This window comes from Microtus oregoni, unplaced genomic scaffold (assembly GCF_018167655.1).
Source record: "Microtus oregoni isolate MIOR12 unplaced genomic scaffold, Mior012 000072F_ref0000427, whole genome shotgun sequence".
Taxonomy (NCBI): Eukaryota; Metazoa; Chordata; class Mammalia; order Rodentia; family Cricetidae; genus Microtus; species Microtus oregoni.
The window spans coordinates 6,410,720-6,426,658 of record NW_024543979.1 but is presented as its reverse complement, the minus strand read 5'-3'; the positions used below and the strand labels follow the sequence as shown (position 1 = coordinate 6,426,658).

The 15,939-nt window shown below is 49.2% G+C and overlaps 1 protein-coding gene across 5 annotated transcripts in view; it reads right to left on the bottom strand.

Annotated features, from left to right (window-relative positions):
- Nucleotides 1–15,629, bottom strand: part of Lrrc8d (leucine rich repeat containing 8 VRAC subunit D) — a 105,053-nt gene extending 89,424 nt beyond the window's left edge. For 2 of the 5 annotated variants that reach the window (XR_005973405.1, XM_041642018.1), the window contains exon 1: nucleotides 15,499–15,622. The gene's annotated coding sequence lies outside the window, so the exon portion shown is untranslated. Of the gene's footprint in view, nucleotides 1–14,272; nucleotides 14,378–14,662; nucleotides 14,708–15,498 lie in introns of those variants that run through there. The other 3 variants (XR_005973406.1, XM_041642019.1, XM_041642023.1) reach the window with 3 other exon arrangements.
- Between the last annotated feature and the right edge of the window lie 310 nt (nucleotides 15,630–15,939).

Here is a 15,939-nt window from a genome sequence, read left to right as displayed (position 1 = left end):
CAAGTGTGTACACGCACATTTCCCAGGCCTTCCTCAGATCTAGTCTCAGACTGGCAGCAGGGGTCCTGTGGAATCTGTGCATTCAGATAATCCCCAGGGGGCCCACAGGAACAACCCACTAACTGCTCCAGCCAACACACCACTTCCTCTCTCCTACAGCCAATAATGACACCAGAGTAAATCAGATCTTTTCTCAAGAATGTGGAGGGACATGGTGTATACCTGAATCCCAGCAGGAGAGGCAAAAGTAGACGTCAGGACTTCAAGGCCAGCCTGAGTTACAGGAGACTCTGTCTCAAAAAGCTAAAAGATGACTCTGCAGGTAAAAATGTTTTCCACACAAACTTGAAGACCTGAGTTCGATCCCCAGAGCCCACAGTAGGAGAGGACTGGCTCCCCAAAGTTGTCTTCTAACCTCACACACTGACAGCGGTTGATTGGCATATACATGCAAGAGTACACATATCAATACAACTACAATTTTTTAAATCAATTTATTTTTCTTAAGATTTATTTTTATTTTATGTGCACTGGTGTCTCATCTGTCTGTGTGAGGGTGTCAGATTCCCTAGAACTGGAGTTACAGACAGCTAAGAGAGGTCATGTGGGTGCTGGGAACTGAACCTGAGTCCTCTGGAAGAGCAGCCAGTGCTCCTAACCGGACATGGGACAGTAATAGCACTGACCTTCAGGACTGAGGGGAGAGAACATGGTAAGTCTGGACAAAATGCATCACAGCCATGACGGCTGTCATTAATGTTTCCATGACTTCCTTTCTGGCTGAAGTGCACTGCACACAAAGTGACCTTCAACAAGCTTATGGTCTCTCGACTTAAAAGGAAGGGAAGGAGACAGAAAAATAAAGGAAGAGGAGGAAGGGAAGAAGGAAGAGGAGGAGGAAGGGAAGGAAGAAGAGGAAGGCTTCCAAAGTCATACACAGGGACCTCTGTAAGCCCTTTCTCCTCCCTCAGCTTTGTTCGGCTCTGAAGAGCACTTAGCACTGCCATTGAGAAGCCATTCCTTGCTTTCCTTCAAGGAGGAAAAAATAAAACACATCAATGTCCCAAGTTTTAAGGAACAAGCCCCATCAATTCCCCTCCCACTCCAGCCTGGCTTTTCTCTCTGATCTACAGTAACTGCCTGCAGCCAGGGCTGCTGCCCGGAGAATCGCCTGCTTCACCCTAAAACAAACAGCCCTTTGTGGGGAAACTGGAGGCCAGCCCAGAGAAGGAGGGGGAGAGAAACCAAGAAAGAGGAGGCCAGAAACGGAGTCAACGCCTACACTCCGGTCCACAGTCACACAGGTAAAGAGGGACTGAAAGAAACATGCTCAGTTCAGCATGTTACCCGCCCATCAAGCCTCCCACCGCCCCACTTGCTACAGGGAAATGAATTCCAACGCTCACAAAGGCTACGTTGAGCAGCTCATCGTCCAACACGCGTGGCTTTGGTTGTTGATAAAATACTGCTGCATACAGAAGTCCCTAACCCTGGCCGAGCCAGCCACACTGTTGTGATGAGTTCCCACCCCCACTCACAGAAGAGGAAACTCAAGTTTGGAGACAGCCAAGGTCACGCAAGAGGAGAAAGCAAGCTCAGAATCCCCGTTCCTTAGGCTCCAAAGCCCAGGTCTTTGCCACAGCTCACACCAACTGTACAGGGCGATTTTAAAATACCCTTGGAAGCTCACCAAATGCACTCTTGTGAAAGACAGGTAAAACAAGGCAGGTTTTGTGTTCTTGAAAATAATTCCTTGCCAGGGATGAGGGTTGTCACAGCAACCAGGCTCTCAATACAACCTTATATGATCAGCCCTCGGTCTGGGGCAGGGTTCCTGTTCTAGCTCTATTTCATTTGCTGGTTGGTCTGGGGGAAGAGGCCGGAGGGGAGGCATAGGAGTCTCTTCTTTCTCACCAGACTCTGATGATGTCAAGACTGAGGTGGTATGGAAAGTCAGAAAAATGTGCTGTGCAAATTCGAAAGCAAAGCATTGGCAACCCATACCTGCAACCCCACGACTCCCAGGGAAGCTGAGGCAGCAGAATCACTGAGGGTTCATGGACGGCTGGGCTAGACAGCAGCCTAAATAGAGTGAGAGCCTGCCTAAAAAAAATCAATAAACAAACAAATAAATAATATGATATGAACAACAACAAAATAACAATAAAGCAAGCCAGGAGCCTAAAGTCAGCCTGCTTGGGTTCAAATCACAGCTCGGACACTTAACTATGTGATCTTGAATTACTTGGCTGTTTGGGGTGACTGGGCGGAGCAGCCAGGCTGAAAAGCCAGCCTGGCCATGGTTGCTTCAACTACAAACCAGGGAGGGTTGAGCAGAGTATGAGCGAATCTATCTACAAAGTGCCCTAGGCCCCAGCGGGCACCAGGCCTGCCCCAGCCTTTCCTCTGGGCACTTCCAGATTAGGCACTGGGCGTGGGTTCTTGTTTCGGTTTTCGTGATTTCACCTTGCTAGGAGCTTCAAGGGGGTTCTTGTTCAGCCTTTTACTCTGTCATGTCCCCTTTACAAGCTTGACTCCCTACGAGTGAAGAATGCTCCCATTCTCCCGAAACCACAAACTGGTTTCATAATGAGAGGGAAGAAAAATACCCGCCCCAAATCCTTCCTGCACGACCTATGCCATGCGCCGAAGCATTTTCAAAAGCAGCCATTCTAAAGCCGTTGGAACACTGAAGATTAAAATGGCTGATTCAAATTGGCTGGAGCGCCTGCCTAGAAAACACACAAGATCCATCCCAGCACCACAGAAACAGGATGTGGTAAAACACAGCTGTCACCACCGCCCTTGGGAGATAGAGGCAGAAGGATCCAAAGTTAGGACCAGAGAGATGGCTCAGGGCTTGCTGTTCTTCCAGTGGACCAAGGTTCGAGTCCCAGCACACATTCGGCAGCTCGCAACAAGAGATCCAATGCCCTCCTTTGATCTCGGAGGGCATCAGGCATACATGTAATATGCAGACATATATGCATGCAAAGTACTTATACACGTAAAATAAAACTCTTTCACAATAGGTTTTAAAAAAGGGGGCTAGTTAGTACTACATGAGAATGAGAGAGAGGAGAGAGAGAGAAGAAAGAAAGAAAGAAAAAAGAAAGAAAGAAAGAAAGGAAGGAAGAAAGGAAGGAAAGAAGGAAGGAAAAGGAAAGAAAGAATAATTGAAAGTTATTCCACTTGGAAAGGACAGATCAACTTCACACTGCAGTATCACTGCTAAGGTTTAGGAATATAGCCAGCTGATACAAGGCTCCCTTTCCAGGAAACAGTACATTAGCCACTGGGGATGACTGAGAGATCCTTGCACTAGGCTTCTGAACTTGGCTAGTTGAGAGATCTCCCAAAATACTCTGCCCTCTTTTCTTCCAGAGTGTATATACAGATGAGCATAATTCAACCACATCAGGGTTCCCAGAGCGGATACAAAGGTGAAAACAGGAGCACCAAGCTAGCCACAATACAGATCTGAGGATGAGTCTGTCTCACACAGAGGTACCCAGCCAGCAGGAAGGGCTGGGATGTTCTCTCCTTCAAGTTCAGAACTAGTGTCTAGGGATTCCCCCCAGCACCTGCTATGCCTTCAGGCCAGTCCCTGCAAAAGGACACACACCCAAACGTAAGGATTGGAACTGACACATTCAAGCTTTGTTCACTGTCTGCAACGGTGTGTGTGCATGCGTGTGCGTGTGTACACACACACACACACACACACACACACACACGTATGCAGGTATGTACACTCTCTGGCTCCAACTCCTGTGGTATGTTGGTAAAACAAAGGGATGATACCAAGTTTTGACTGGATTTTTTTTTCTCCTGGTGCTTTATTTTTTTTTAATTTATTTATTTATTAAAGATTTCTGCCTCCTCCCCGCCACCGCCTCCCATTTCCCTCCCCCTCCCCCGATCAAGTCCTCCTCCCTCATCAGCTCAAAGAGCAATCAGGGTTCCCTGCCCTGTGGGAAGTCCAAGGACCACCCACCTCCATCCAGGTCTAGTAAGGTGATCATCCAAACTGCCTAGGCTCCCACAATACAAATTGACTGGACTTTTAAAAGTGAGCAGGCTGTGCAAGGAAAAGCCTGTACTTACACATTTTGCTCCAACTTCAAGGCCATCCTGGTCGCCACAGGGAGGTCCAGGCTAGCCAGGACCTTAGGAAACTCAAGCATACTGTTCTCCTATTCCAACCCCAGGCCTCCAGTGCATCTGGCCACAGGCTAGCTACTACTAAGGGCTTCTCCGCCCAGACTCTCCATCCCACATCACTATTTTTGTTTCGTCTACAGGAAGTTCTTATTTGAAATGTTGAATTAGCTAACCTTTTAAAATCAGATTTTACAAAAGAATCCAGATTTTGGCTTCCAGTGAAAACTCAGAAATCTGGCTCACATCCTGACAGGGCACAGAGCCACCGAGGGACCCTCTTGAGCGAGGCCACCTCCTCCCAGCGCTCCTCGCTCCCCACCTCACTCCAGATCACCCTCGCAGAGATGAGACCCTAACTGCCACAGCATCTAAGAAGATGCTCCTAGGCACGGTGTGCCTTGGTATTTCCCGGAGACGCCTCTTGCTCTACCCTCCCACACGTGTCTCTTCCTCATGCAAAAATTAACAACACAATTATTAAACTCCTACTTGGCATACAATCTACCCAGAAAAAAAAAAGTAATTTAGAACTAAGCAGAAAGAGAATTGCTTTGTAACAGAAAACCATTTTAAAAGAATTAAGCTAAAAGGACTAGTGATATGGCTCAGTGGGTAAAAGAGCTTGCAGCAAAAGCCTGCCGAGAGTTTGGTTTTGGAGCCCTCAATAAAGTGGAAGGAGTGAACTGAATCCACAGGTGTCCCTTGACCTCCACTCGCACGGGGGCATGTGGTGGCACACGCCTTTAATCCAGTACTCCGGAGGCAGAGGCAGGCCTGGTCTACAGAGCTAGTTCCAGGACTGCCAGGGCTACACAGAGAAACCCTGTCCTGAAAGTGGGAAAGAAAAAAAAAGTAAAGAGAAAAATGTGTGTGTGCCTGTGTCTATGTGTCTATGTATATAAAAAGGATACATACATTTGCAAAATATGTAACCATCCACTTTCCAATTGCACCTCATCGCTGACTAAATGTAAGTCTGAAACCTGAAACTGTCCAGATAGGAAATTTGACTGTATGAACTCACTCCAGTATAACTGTAGCTGAGCGCAATGAATGCAAACAGGCTGGGCATGCTCACACAGGTCTGGGAGTGCAACCGACAGGCAGACACAGGAGGATAGGGTTCAAGGCCAGCCTCAGAAAAAGAAATGTTTTAAAAGGAAGAAAAAAAATAAAAACAAAAATAATGGAGGTGGGGAAACAGCATTAGGTAACATGCCTGCCACGGGAGCTATTCTGTGTCGGACACACAGGGCCCACACATACAGTAACAAATAAAACTGTACAACCACAACACAGTAAGAGATGCAAGCCACAAAGAGTATAAGCTGTATAAATGAAGCAGATTGCGTACGACATAGTTGTATGGAGAGATACATATTGCTTGGGTAGATCATGTTTTAACATACCTGTGTGTTACGGCATTTATCCCACAAAGACACGCCCCCTTGGCAGTCACACTGTTCCCTTACAGCGGGTATTGTGAAGTCAGGTCTACTTACGAAGAGTATGCTTACTATGTCTTAGTGTGGCATCCCACCATGAATAAAGACTAGAAAAAACACCTACAATTAGGTGGCTTAAAATTACTCTCTGGGGGCTCAGGAGACGCTCAAGTGATAAGAAGCCTACTGAGCAAACACACAGACCTGTTGGATTTCCAGCTCACACAAAAGCCAGGTGTGACAGTACCCATGTGCTATCCCAGCACAGAGGGGGAGGAGTGCAGAGACGGACTGGCCCCTGACGTTTACCCGAGCTAGTCTTGCCCATCTGTAAACTCCCATCTCAAAACCTAGGCAGGTGAGGAAGACAACTAGCAATGACCGCCAGCCTCCGCAAGCATACCTTACACACACACACACACACACACACACACACACACACACATACACCATGGCCCTCTGAATTCTAGGGTAAGTATTTGCCCGCATGAAAATAACCGTGAAATGACGAGAACGGTACACGACCCACAGGAACCATGCTGCTCAAATGAACTGTACACACAGCATGACCGCCACAGCCTGGACCCTGAACCTCCCTTTCCACAGAAGTATTATGGGGTTCCGCCTTCCTGGCCCGGGGTGGTGTGAAATCACACACCCCAGCCATCCTCACAACCTCACCTGCCGCGTGAGTAAGCCTGCTGCTAACTTAAGATTGGTCGAAGAATTAAACAAGAACATACATATACTTCAGGGCACAGATCTGGACAATTAATCAAGGCTGAATAAACGACAGTTGTTATCATTAAGAATTCTGGGAAGTGGGAGTGTATCTTGGTGCACAAGGCCCTGGGTTTCTTTCCCATCACAAAAAGTAAACAAAACCAACAACAGGCAAACAAAAACACACCTTCAGGCATTCACTAAGTTATCTAATTGCTTCCTGGTCTACTAAATGGGAAAAAAGTTACATCTAGAATAAATGATTTCCAATACATTTGGTGGGGGGAGGAGCATGTGTGCCACAGCATGCACAGAGGCCATGAAGAACAAACATGGCATCAGTCTCCTTCCACCAGGTAGGTCAGCCAGGCCTGACAGAAGGTCCTTTACCTGCCAACGCTAAGAGCTCTAGACTTCCACAGCAACGCCTGAATTGTCCACCAACTTTCAAATTTCTCTGAGAACAGTCTGTGAAGGGAATGCTGGCTGATGGGATTAATTTTGGTATCTGGCACTGACTTGAGGGCCTCATGTATACTGGCCAAGACCTGCACCACTGAGCTACATCCCACAGCTGTTGACAGCTTCTTTATACCCCACCTTGTCCCTATAGTGAGGGGAAAAGAGATTTTCAGCAGCCAGCAGCCTCTGGAGAGAAGAGTCCCCGCCATCCTTTCTTCTCTGGACGCTATACTGCTCAGACCCAGCAGTGAGTTTCTGGTTTGGGCACTGTTCCTCACTGTGGTTGACAGAATAAGAATACTTCCATAGGCTTATGAATTTGAAAGCTTAGTCATCAGGGAGTGGAGCTGATTTCAGAAGATCATCGTGACACTGTCAGATTAAAATCTGAACGAAGGTCAAAGGGAGCTTGAGACAGGAGGACTTGGGGCTTGAGCCAGCCTGTACCGATGCAGACAGTAAGACCCTGACCCACAGAGCAAAGGACGGCAGAGATGCAGCCCAGTTGTCTGCCTGAGTTTGATCTCCAGCACTGAATAAAGGTGGTTATAGTTACAATCCCAGTACTTGGGAAAAGGAAACGGGAAGATCACAGGTTCAAGGCCATCCTTGGCTGTGTGGTGACTCGGAGGCCAGCATGGGCTGTTTGAGATGCTCTCAAAAATAAATAAATACGTAAATAAATGGGGGGGGAGTCAAACAGCTATAGAACACCAACAATCCCCACTGTACTCCTTTTACAAAAGGAAAAAATAATAGCAACAACCCAACAAAGCAGGAAAGACAACCCAAAAAATAAAACAGCACCTAAAAGTCCTCTTGGAACTGAATACATTAGCAGTAAAACTGAAAACAAAAAGATAGCTGCATCCTAGCTACGCTCACTTTCCACGGGTCGGACAAACTGCAGTCTCGCCATGGAAACCTCAAGAAGGGACCACGAGGCACCATCTTGCCCAGGACTCCTATCTCATGGCGGCACCAAGAGCCTAACTGGGGAGGTGTGCTGTCCTGGTCCTCACGTGTATATGCCTACATGAGACATCTACACAAGATGGTGGCTCTCAGCCTTGGCTACCTCGGGGCAAGGAAGGTTTTCATCTGCAAAACATCCATAAAATAATATAAAAAACAAACACCATCAATTCCACCTCCAGAGATTCTGACTCACCAAACATGGTCAAGAAGACAGACAGGTCTTTTGTATGTGTGTGCATGTTTGTGTCCCATGCATACATGGGTCTGCACATGCATGTGCAGGCTAGAAGTCAATCTTGTATGTCATTCCTTAAGCACCATTTCTTTTTAAAACAACTTTTCATTGGGGCTGGAGAGATGACTCAGTGGTTAAGAGCATTGACTATTCTTTCAGAGGACCCAGATTCAGTGCCCAGCACCCACATGACAGCTCACGACTATCTGTAAATGCAGTTCCAGGGGACCAGACTCCCATGGCAAAACACCAACACATACAAATAAAAATAAATTAAAAAATACACTTTTCATCATTATTATTAGTGTGTGCACGTGTGCATGCATTAAGTGTTGGGGATGCGTGAATATAGGGATCAAAGAACAACTCTGGGTTTTTATTTTTTTCTGGTTTTTCTCGAAACAGGGCTTCTCTATGTAACAGCCCTGGCTGTACTGGAACTCACTTTGTACACCAGGCTGGCCTCGAACTCACAGAGATCCGCCTGCCTCTGCCTCTGCCTCCCGGGAGCTGGGATTAAAGGCGTGCATCACCAGGCTCAAAGAACAACTTTGTGTGGCTGGTTTTCTTCTTCTACCATGGGGGTATAGGGGTCAAACTCTGGTCACCAGGAATACACAGCAAGTTCCTTTACCAACTGAGCCATCTCTCCAGATCCTGGTATGTATTTCAAAGAACAATATTCTCCACGCCGACTCTGACTGGGGTTAAGCTGAACTGAAATCACATTTCTTAACATTTGATCTGAATTCATGTCTTAATTTAAAGCTTGAAATCTCTCAGGTACATGATACCGGAAAAAGGAAAACAAGCCGGGCAGACATGAGACAGAGGCGCCCTGTCTTCCCCTCACTGACATAGACTTCCTAGAGCTTTTAGACAAACATCCAAACCATTAAACACCACGAGTCAGACTCACTGGACTGAAGTGGTCAGTCCTACAGCACTGGTCTCGAGTTTGACAGCACCTCTGAACTAAGTCTTTGCAGACTGTAAATGCTGAGTACTTTTTGTCAGGAAAACAGCTTTTCTGTGGGCTTCCACTCCAACAAGACCGGAGTCACACCTTTGTGCTTCCCGAGGCAGAGTGGCCATGACCCCCAAGGAGGAAAGCATCGTGGGAACAAATTTGGAACTGTATTTTCTGGGCTAGCCTTGAGGATACAGCCAGTAATTCCATCACTTGGAAGTCAGAGGCAAAGGCATGATAAGTTAGTTCAAAGTCATCCTCCAAAACAGAGTTTGAGCCCAGCTTGTGCTATATGACTGTCCCAAAAATTTATTAAAAAAAAAAAAAAGACTGTGTTTTCTTCAAATCTCTTTCCTAAAAGTGGTATTCCTTGTCCTCTTCACCTGCAACAACACAACAGTGTTGTGCCATTTTCTTCAGATTTCTTCCTGGCATTCCAAAAAACAAAAACAAAAAAACCCCAAAACCCACCATCCCATCATAGCTCCTTGGTCTCCCCAAAAACGTTTATCTGCAGCCTAAAAGCGCCTACAAGAGCTCTGACCACTAGCAAACTTTGTATGGTTTCCCTGGAGCAAATCCCTTCTGGCTAGAGATTTCATAATCCAGAGAGCGCTTTGTCACCTGCAAGGCTAGAAATCCCACCGTGCAGGCCTCCTTTTGGTTCAATTATATAAATAAGACCCGAGGGACCTCAACTGTTTACACACACACACCTCCAGGCAGAGGAGAAATCCTCCTTCTGAGCCTTTGTATTCTGACGCCTGTAACTGCGTGTGCAAGCTTCAGCAAACCACCTCCCCGTGGCTGGCTGGATGGTCTCATCCACAACATCCACTCCAGTTTTAATTCTTTCCTTCCTTCCTTCCTTTCTTTCTTGGCAACCGAGGGAATTGAATCTAGGTCTCAAACATGCCAGCCAAGCATTCTACCACTGAGCTACAGCCCAGCAATGCAGGACAATATCAAAGGGTTTCATTGTCATATATCATATGTTCAACAAACGCCCCTTCTTATAAGATTATCCCTGATCTCCAGGAGGTATACACAGGTTACCTGTGAACCAGAACAGACCCGAGAACCAGTTACCTGTATGATTTGGACAGACACGACCACGGTAAGGGACAGAATACACCGGACATGCATAATGAAAGGGCTACATATATAATTCATCATATTTAGAATCTTGCTCCTTCGATACTATGGGATGGCTACCATCCAAATTAGGGGCTAGGGGTTGTGTTCAGTTGGTAGAGTGTCTGTCTAGCAAGCACAAAGCCCTGGGTTCAATTCCCAGCACTGTATTCACCTAGCATGGTGGCACAGGCCTCTAAGGCTAACACTGGGAAAGAGGCAACCTGGAGGGTCAGGAGTTCAAGGTCATCCTCCGGCAACTAAGGAATTGGAATTTGAGCCAGACCAGTCTGAGATATGTGAATCTGTCTCCAAGAATCAATGAATCTTGCTGGAGAGAGCTAAAACACCTGAAGAACCTAGCACTAAGTTCCTAGAACGTAACGTCTGGTCTGTTTCCTTTAATGCATATTTAGGAATAAAGCCTAATGTCCTCATGAAATCCAACTGACGCACAAAATCCCAGCACCCTTACAGCCCAGCGGCAGATGCTTGAGGCCAAAGCCGAGGTCTCTTCTTGTCAGCCAGTGTTCCGGACACACCAGCCAGGAGGAAACCACACGGAGCTTGAGCGGGAACTGCCTACCTCCCTCGCAAGTTCAAAAGCAGCTCTGGCCTGGCCAGTTTCCAATTTCAGCAATTCTCCTCCAGATGTCATCTACACAGAATGAAAAGAATCCTAGAAGAGGAAGTCGGCTTTTCAGACACTTGTGTCGCTCCAACAACAGCAAAATGGCAGGCACCACAGGTACAAACGCCACTGAGAAAGCTCAGAGCAGTGTAGACAAGAGACTCCCAGGAGTGGCACACCAGTTAACTAGTCTCTGGAACCCCTCCATACCCAGCACACTCGGCTCTCGGAGAAGACCAGCAGCAACCAGAATCTGAGAATTGCTGCTACAACCCCATGAGTGGCAACCACTGTTTCAGAAAAACCATAGCTGCCCACTTTTTTCCCTGACAGGATTACAAGATGGAACCAAAACCCCAAAAGCTTGATAAGGTAGCAGAAGGTTCAACTCAACCTCTCAAGAGGAGGAAAAAAAAAAATGTTGCCCATGCGTACAAACCCAGCAGCTCCAGCGACAAATCCCTGAGAATTCTGACTATGACACCTGTCTGTGGTAGCTGCGGCTTTAAAAAAACAAAAAGAAGCCGGGCGGTGGTGGCGCACGCCTTTAATCCCAGCACTCTGAGGCAGAGGCAGGCGGATCTCTGTGAGTTCGAGACCAGCCTGGTCTACAAGAGCTAGTTCCAGGACAGGCTCCAAAACCACAGAGAAACCCTGTCTCGAAAAAACCCAAAAAAAAAAAAGAACGAAAAGAAAAAGAAAACAAAATCAGAAAGACAGCCAGCAAGACAGTGACAATGAAGCCTATGCATAGGAGGTCCTGGGGCAGCTTTCCTATGCTCTTTGTGGGCCATTCCCTCTCAATTACCATACTGGATTCCAGGCTCCTCAGGGTGGAGCTGGCCAGATTGTAGGATCACTTGGGGGCTACTTTAGTTGTCAAATTGGCCAAAAGGAGACATTATTCTGTCCCGTGAAAGGAACAGATCAAGAGCAAGGCGGTCAATGAAACCTCTGGAATAACCAAACAGAACCCTTCTTCACGTGGGGAGGCCCCTGTTCCTTGGGATTTTTAAACTAGCTCTTATGGAATATAAGAATTTGCTAAAGGAGCCAGATTGGGCCTCAGAACCCGAGTTCTGTAACACTCCACTTACCTAACGTTACCCTGCACGCAAGCCATCAACCGTCCTCAGAGTTTTCTGTCTCCTGCTTAGGATCTGCACAGACCCTAAGTGCTTCAGATCTCCGCAGAGCCACTGCCTAACGAATGATCCCTCGCACATCAGAAACTACTTCCCTTGCCTGGCCTGGTGGCGCAGGCCTTTAACCCCAGCACTCAGCAGGCAGAGACAGGTGGAGGCGGGTCTCTGACTTCAATGGCAGCCTGGTCTACAAGAGTGAGTTCCAAGACAGTCAGTCAGGGGTACACAGAGAAAGCCTGCCTCAAAAAACAACAACAACAACAACAACAACAAAACAAAACCACCTCCCTCTTCAGAATTGTAACTTCACTTCTGGGAAGACTACCACCACCACACTCGCGCTCACTGCAGAAGAGAAGCAGTGTCAACTCTGGCACTAGCTCTGTGTGTGTGTGTGTGTGTGTGTGTGTGTGTGTGTGTGTAAGTGTGCACGTTTCTACAAGAACTTGTGTACAAGCCAGCGGTCTACATACTCCATTTCTTCCCACTTCGGGCTTCGAGGTAGGGTCTCTCATAGAAGCTGGGGCCCATGTCTAGCTTGGCTGGCCTGTAGGCCCCAGGGATCTTCCCGTCTCCCCTTCTCCAGCACTGAGGCTAAAAACACAGCTTTCGTGAAGGTGTTGGGGATCTGAACTTGGTTCCCTACGCTATGCTTCAGCACTGCCGAGGTCATGAACAACCTCGTTCTTTAGGAGCACAGCCCTGTGCATTCAGGCTTGTCTGTTGTTTTACAGTATTTATTCAGGGGGAGGGTATGTATCAAACAACTCGTGGAAGTCAGGCTTTCCTTTCACCCCAGCCTCCAGGGATAAAACAGCCTTCCATGCTGACCCATCTCCAGGGCCCTCAAGGCTGTTTTAAAATGCCTGTCTACCCACCTGAAGCCAGTAGCACCTGCCCCAGGGCTATGAGAAACACACATTCTCCACATATTGCCAACAGCCTGCAGGACGAGGCTGAACAGTCCAGGGGAGAACATCAGGTTTATTTGCTGGCTTGCTGGTAGCTAACTTTCCCACTAACTAGGTTAGTCTTTTCTATTTACTTCTCAAAAATCCCACTGAAGTGCACCCCGAGTCCTTTCTCTGAGACAACCACTCCCCTGTCTACTGTCACACTGTCCACTCTGGTCTCTGCCCATCCTGACACACACATTGTCACCCTGAACTATTGGACTTCTGCATGTTTATCTGCTCTCATGAGCACAGTGATCCCCTCCTTCCAGCTCTCCCAGGAGCCACTCCTCCTGCCAGTACTCAACACTACTGGTGTTTTTCAGGTCAAACACCAAGTCTTTCAAATTAGCACTTGAAGAACGAACATGTGTGGCCTTCCGTGTCGGTGTCTGTAATCCCAGCACCAGGAAAAGGCCGACCTGGGCTACAGTGTGAGACCCTTGCCATGTCAAAAACAAAACAAAAAGAACATAGATGATCATAAACACAAAGATGCGTAAGGCTTTTAGCCTTACGGTCTGAGCCAATTTTCCTACAACTTGCCCACAATACCGGGAAAGTTCAATTTCCAAAACAGGGAGCTCCTAAAACAATTTAACTATTGGGACAAGTCAAACACATCAGATTGTTGTAAAATTAAAAAAAAATTTAAAAACCGTCAGAAAACTTCATAGACTATATAACTTAATGGGCGGGGGGTGACACTTGTTGACCAAGGTTTTTCAACGGAAAAAGCAGGCAAAGAAAGCTGCAGCCATGGCTCAACACTCTTGCATCAGAAGCCCGTGCTCAGAGGAGAAGAGAGGGAGGGGACCCTGGGTCATCTGAGGACAGCTCACTCTGCCCTTAGCCTGTTAGGCTTCAGTCAACAAAGTTTACACACCTTCAATAAAAACTGGAGGAATCTGAGATAGAATCTCTGAATGGGAAGAGCTGGGAGGAAACTCTCCATTTTGGAATCGTGTCCAGCACTGTGGGCTACTTCGTCCTTTTATGGAGGGCTCCCTAAACAATTGGCAAGAAGTCAACACTCCCATTTCCACCTCATTTCAGTCTTCACCTCTTTTTCATGACGAGATGCTGGATTTTAGCTTCGGTTGAAGTCTGCACAGTCCTGGCCCTGACCTAACAGATAACATACCCGCTCAGTGTTCACGAGCTGTAAAAACAGATGGTGTCTGTAGACCTAACATGGGTGCTTACAAGGCAGGGTGACTCCTCCGAGTCTATAAGACAGCCTAAGGTGCCAGCAGCTTTGGGGAGGAAAGTCTGAACTGTGTTTTCCTTGGCGTACGGATGGATCCGGGCTTTTTATTAAGTAAACAGCCCTCACCCATACTGCAGACGGGAATTCCCTGCTTGTTCGGGCCTCCTCCTACACTCAGGCACTGCGGGTGTACTAGGTGCTCAGTAAACGCTGCTGGGTGGGGTTTTATTATTTCAACTGCCAAGGAAAGTTCCCAGGAGTCAGCTCTTCTACATCTCTTCCAAAACCACATCTTCGCAGCTGTCTTGTCCAATACAAAAATAAAAACTAAAAAAAAAAAAAAAAAAAAAAAAAAACTTTTCAAAGTCAAGTTGAAGAAAATCTTGGGAGGAAATGCAAATCAAATAGGAGCCCCAAGAGTCTCAAGGTGGGGCTCCAGTTCGGCTAGGACGACCAATACTTGGTCTCTTTGCCTTCTTTCTTCCTGCGCCCATCTCTTCCCTTGCTTTTCCTTCCAGCAATCCTACTTCCCCACTTTCAGCCAAACACAAACCCTAGTTGCGTGGGAACCGCTGAGACCCTACAGCCCAACCCTCTCCAGAGGGGACCTACCTCTCCTCCCCTCGACCCGAAGCAGCTCTCCTTCACTGCGGACGGCTTAAAAAGGAAAAAAGAAAAATCAAAGAACAACAACAACAAAAATCTCATTTCCTTATCTGTTAGGGATACCCCACACGAGGGGGGACAGGAAGAGAGGGGCGCCCATCGACCCTCCAGTAACTGGAGGCGACAGTCCTCTGGGCAGGCACCCACTTTTCCTCTTGTCCAAGCCCCTAAACCAGAATCAAGCAGAAGTCCGGTTCCCAAGAGCCCACGCTTCTAAACAAGCTAGAAGCGGATTATACCGGTACCCAACCCGGAGATGGCCCGCGGCGTGCAGGGTGCACCTGCGGCCCCAGTGCCCTCCCCCCGGGCGCCGGGGGCGGGGCGCAGGGCCTCCCCTCCCCAGCCCGCGGGCTCCCCGCGCGGCACACCCGGAGCGGGACGGAGGCGGATGGGGAGGCGTTTCTGGAGAAGTTCAAGGGCTCCTCTAGCCGGCACCCGGCCAACCAGGCCAGACTGCAGACACCCACCTCCGGGAGGACTCGGAGCCGCCGCGATGGGCAATCTCCGCCCCTACGATCGCGCGCACGGAGGCCGAGGCGGGAGCGCGGCAGCCGGCACCCGGCCCGCGCAGGGCCCGAAGCGGAACAATGTCCCGGCGCTGGGTGGAGACCTGGTCGCGCAGCCCGCCCCGGGCTTCCGAAGCCCTCGTGGGTCCCCGATCGCGACCCCGGAGGCAGCCTGGGCTCCACCGCGGCACGGGGCGCGGAGAAGCAGGACGCCTGCGCGCCCCGGGGCCGTTCCACCTGCTCCCTCCCTGCCCGGGTGGCCCGACGCGCACCCACCTTCGCGGGCAGCCCTGGCCGCGCGCGCCGGAGCTTAGGCGGAGGCGGGAGGCGGCGGCATCACCTGCGGCGGGCGGCGGCTGCACCGGGACGCGCCCCGGAGGCGCGCGGCGCCCTGGACCCTGAGCCCGCGGCCCCGCCCGCGGCTGCCACCTCGAAGCGCGGCGGAGGAGCCGGGGCACCCCGGGCGGCGGCAGCGGCGGCGGCGGGAGCAGCAGCACATGACTCTGTAACGAGGGGAATTAGACAAAGCGTAACATGGACTCCGGGCCCGTGCAGGCGCCGCAGCTCTGGGACCAACCGCAGTCTGCGAGCGCCGCGACTGGCCGGGTCGCAGCCAATGGGGCGGGCCCGGGCCTCCATGTGATTGCCTGCGCTGTGCCCGCGCGCCCCGCCGCGCCCGCCTAGGGGTCCGGCCGGCTGGTCCGAGGTGCCCGGTGG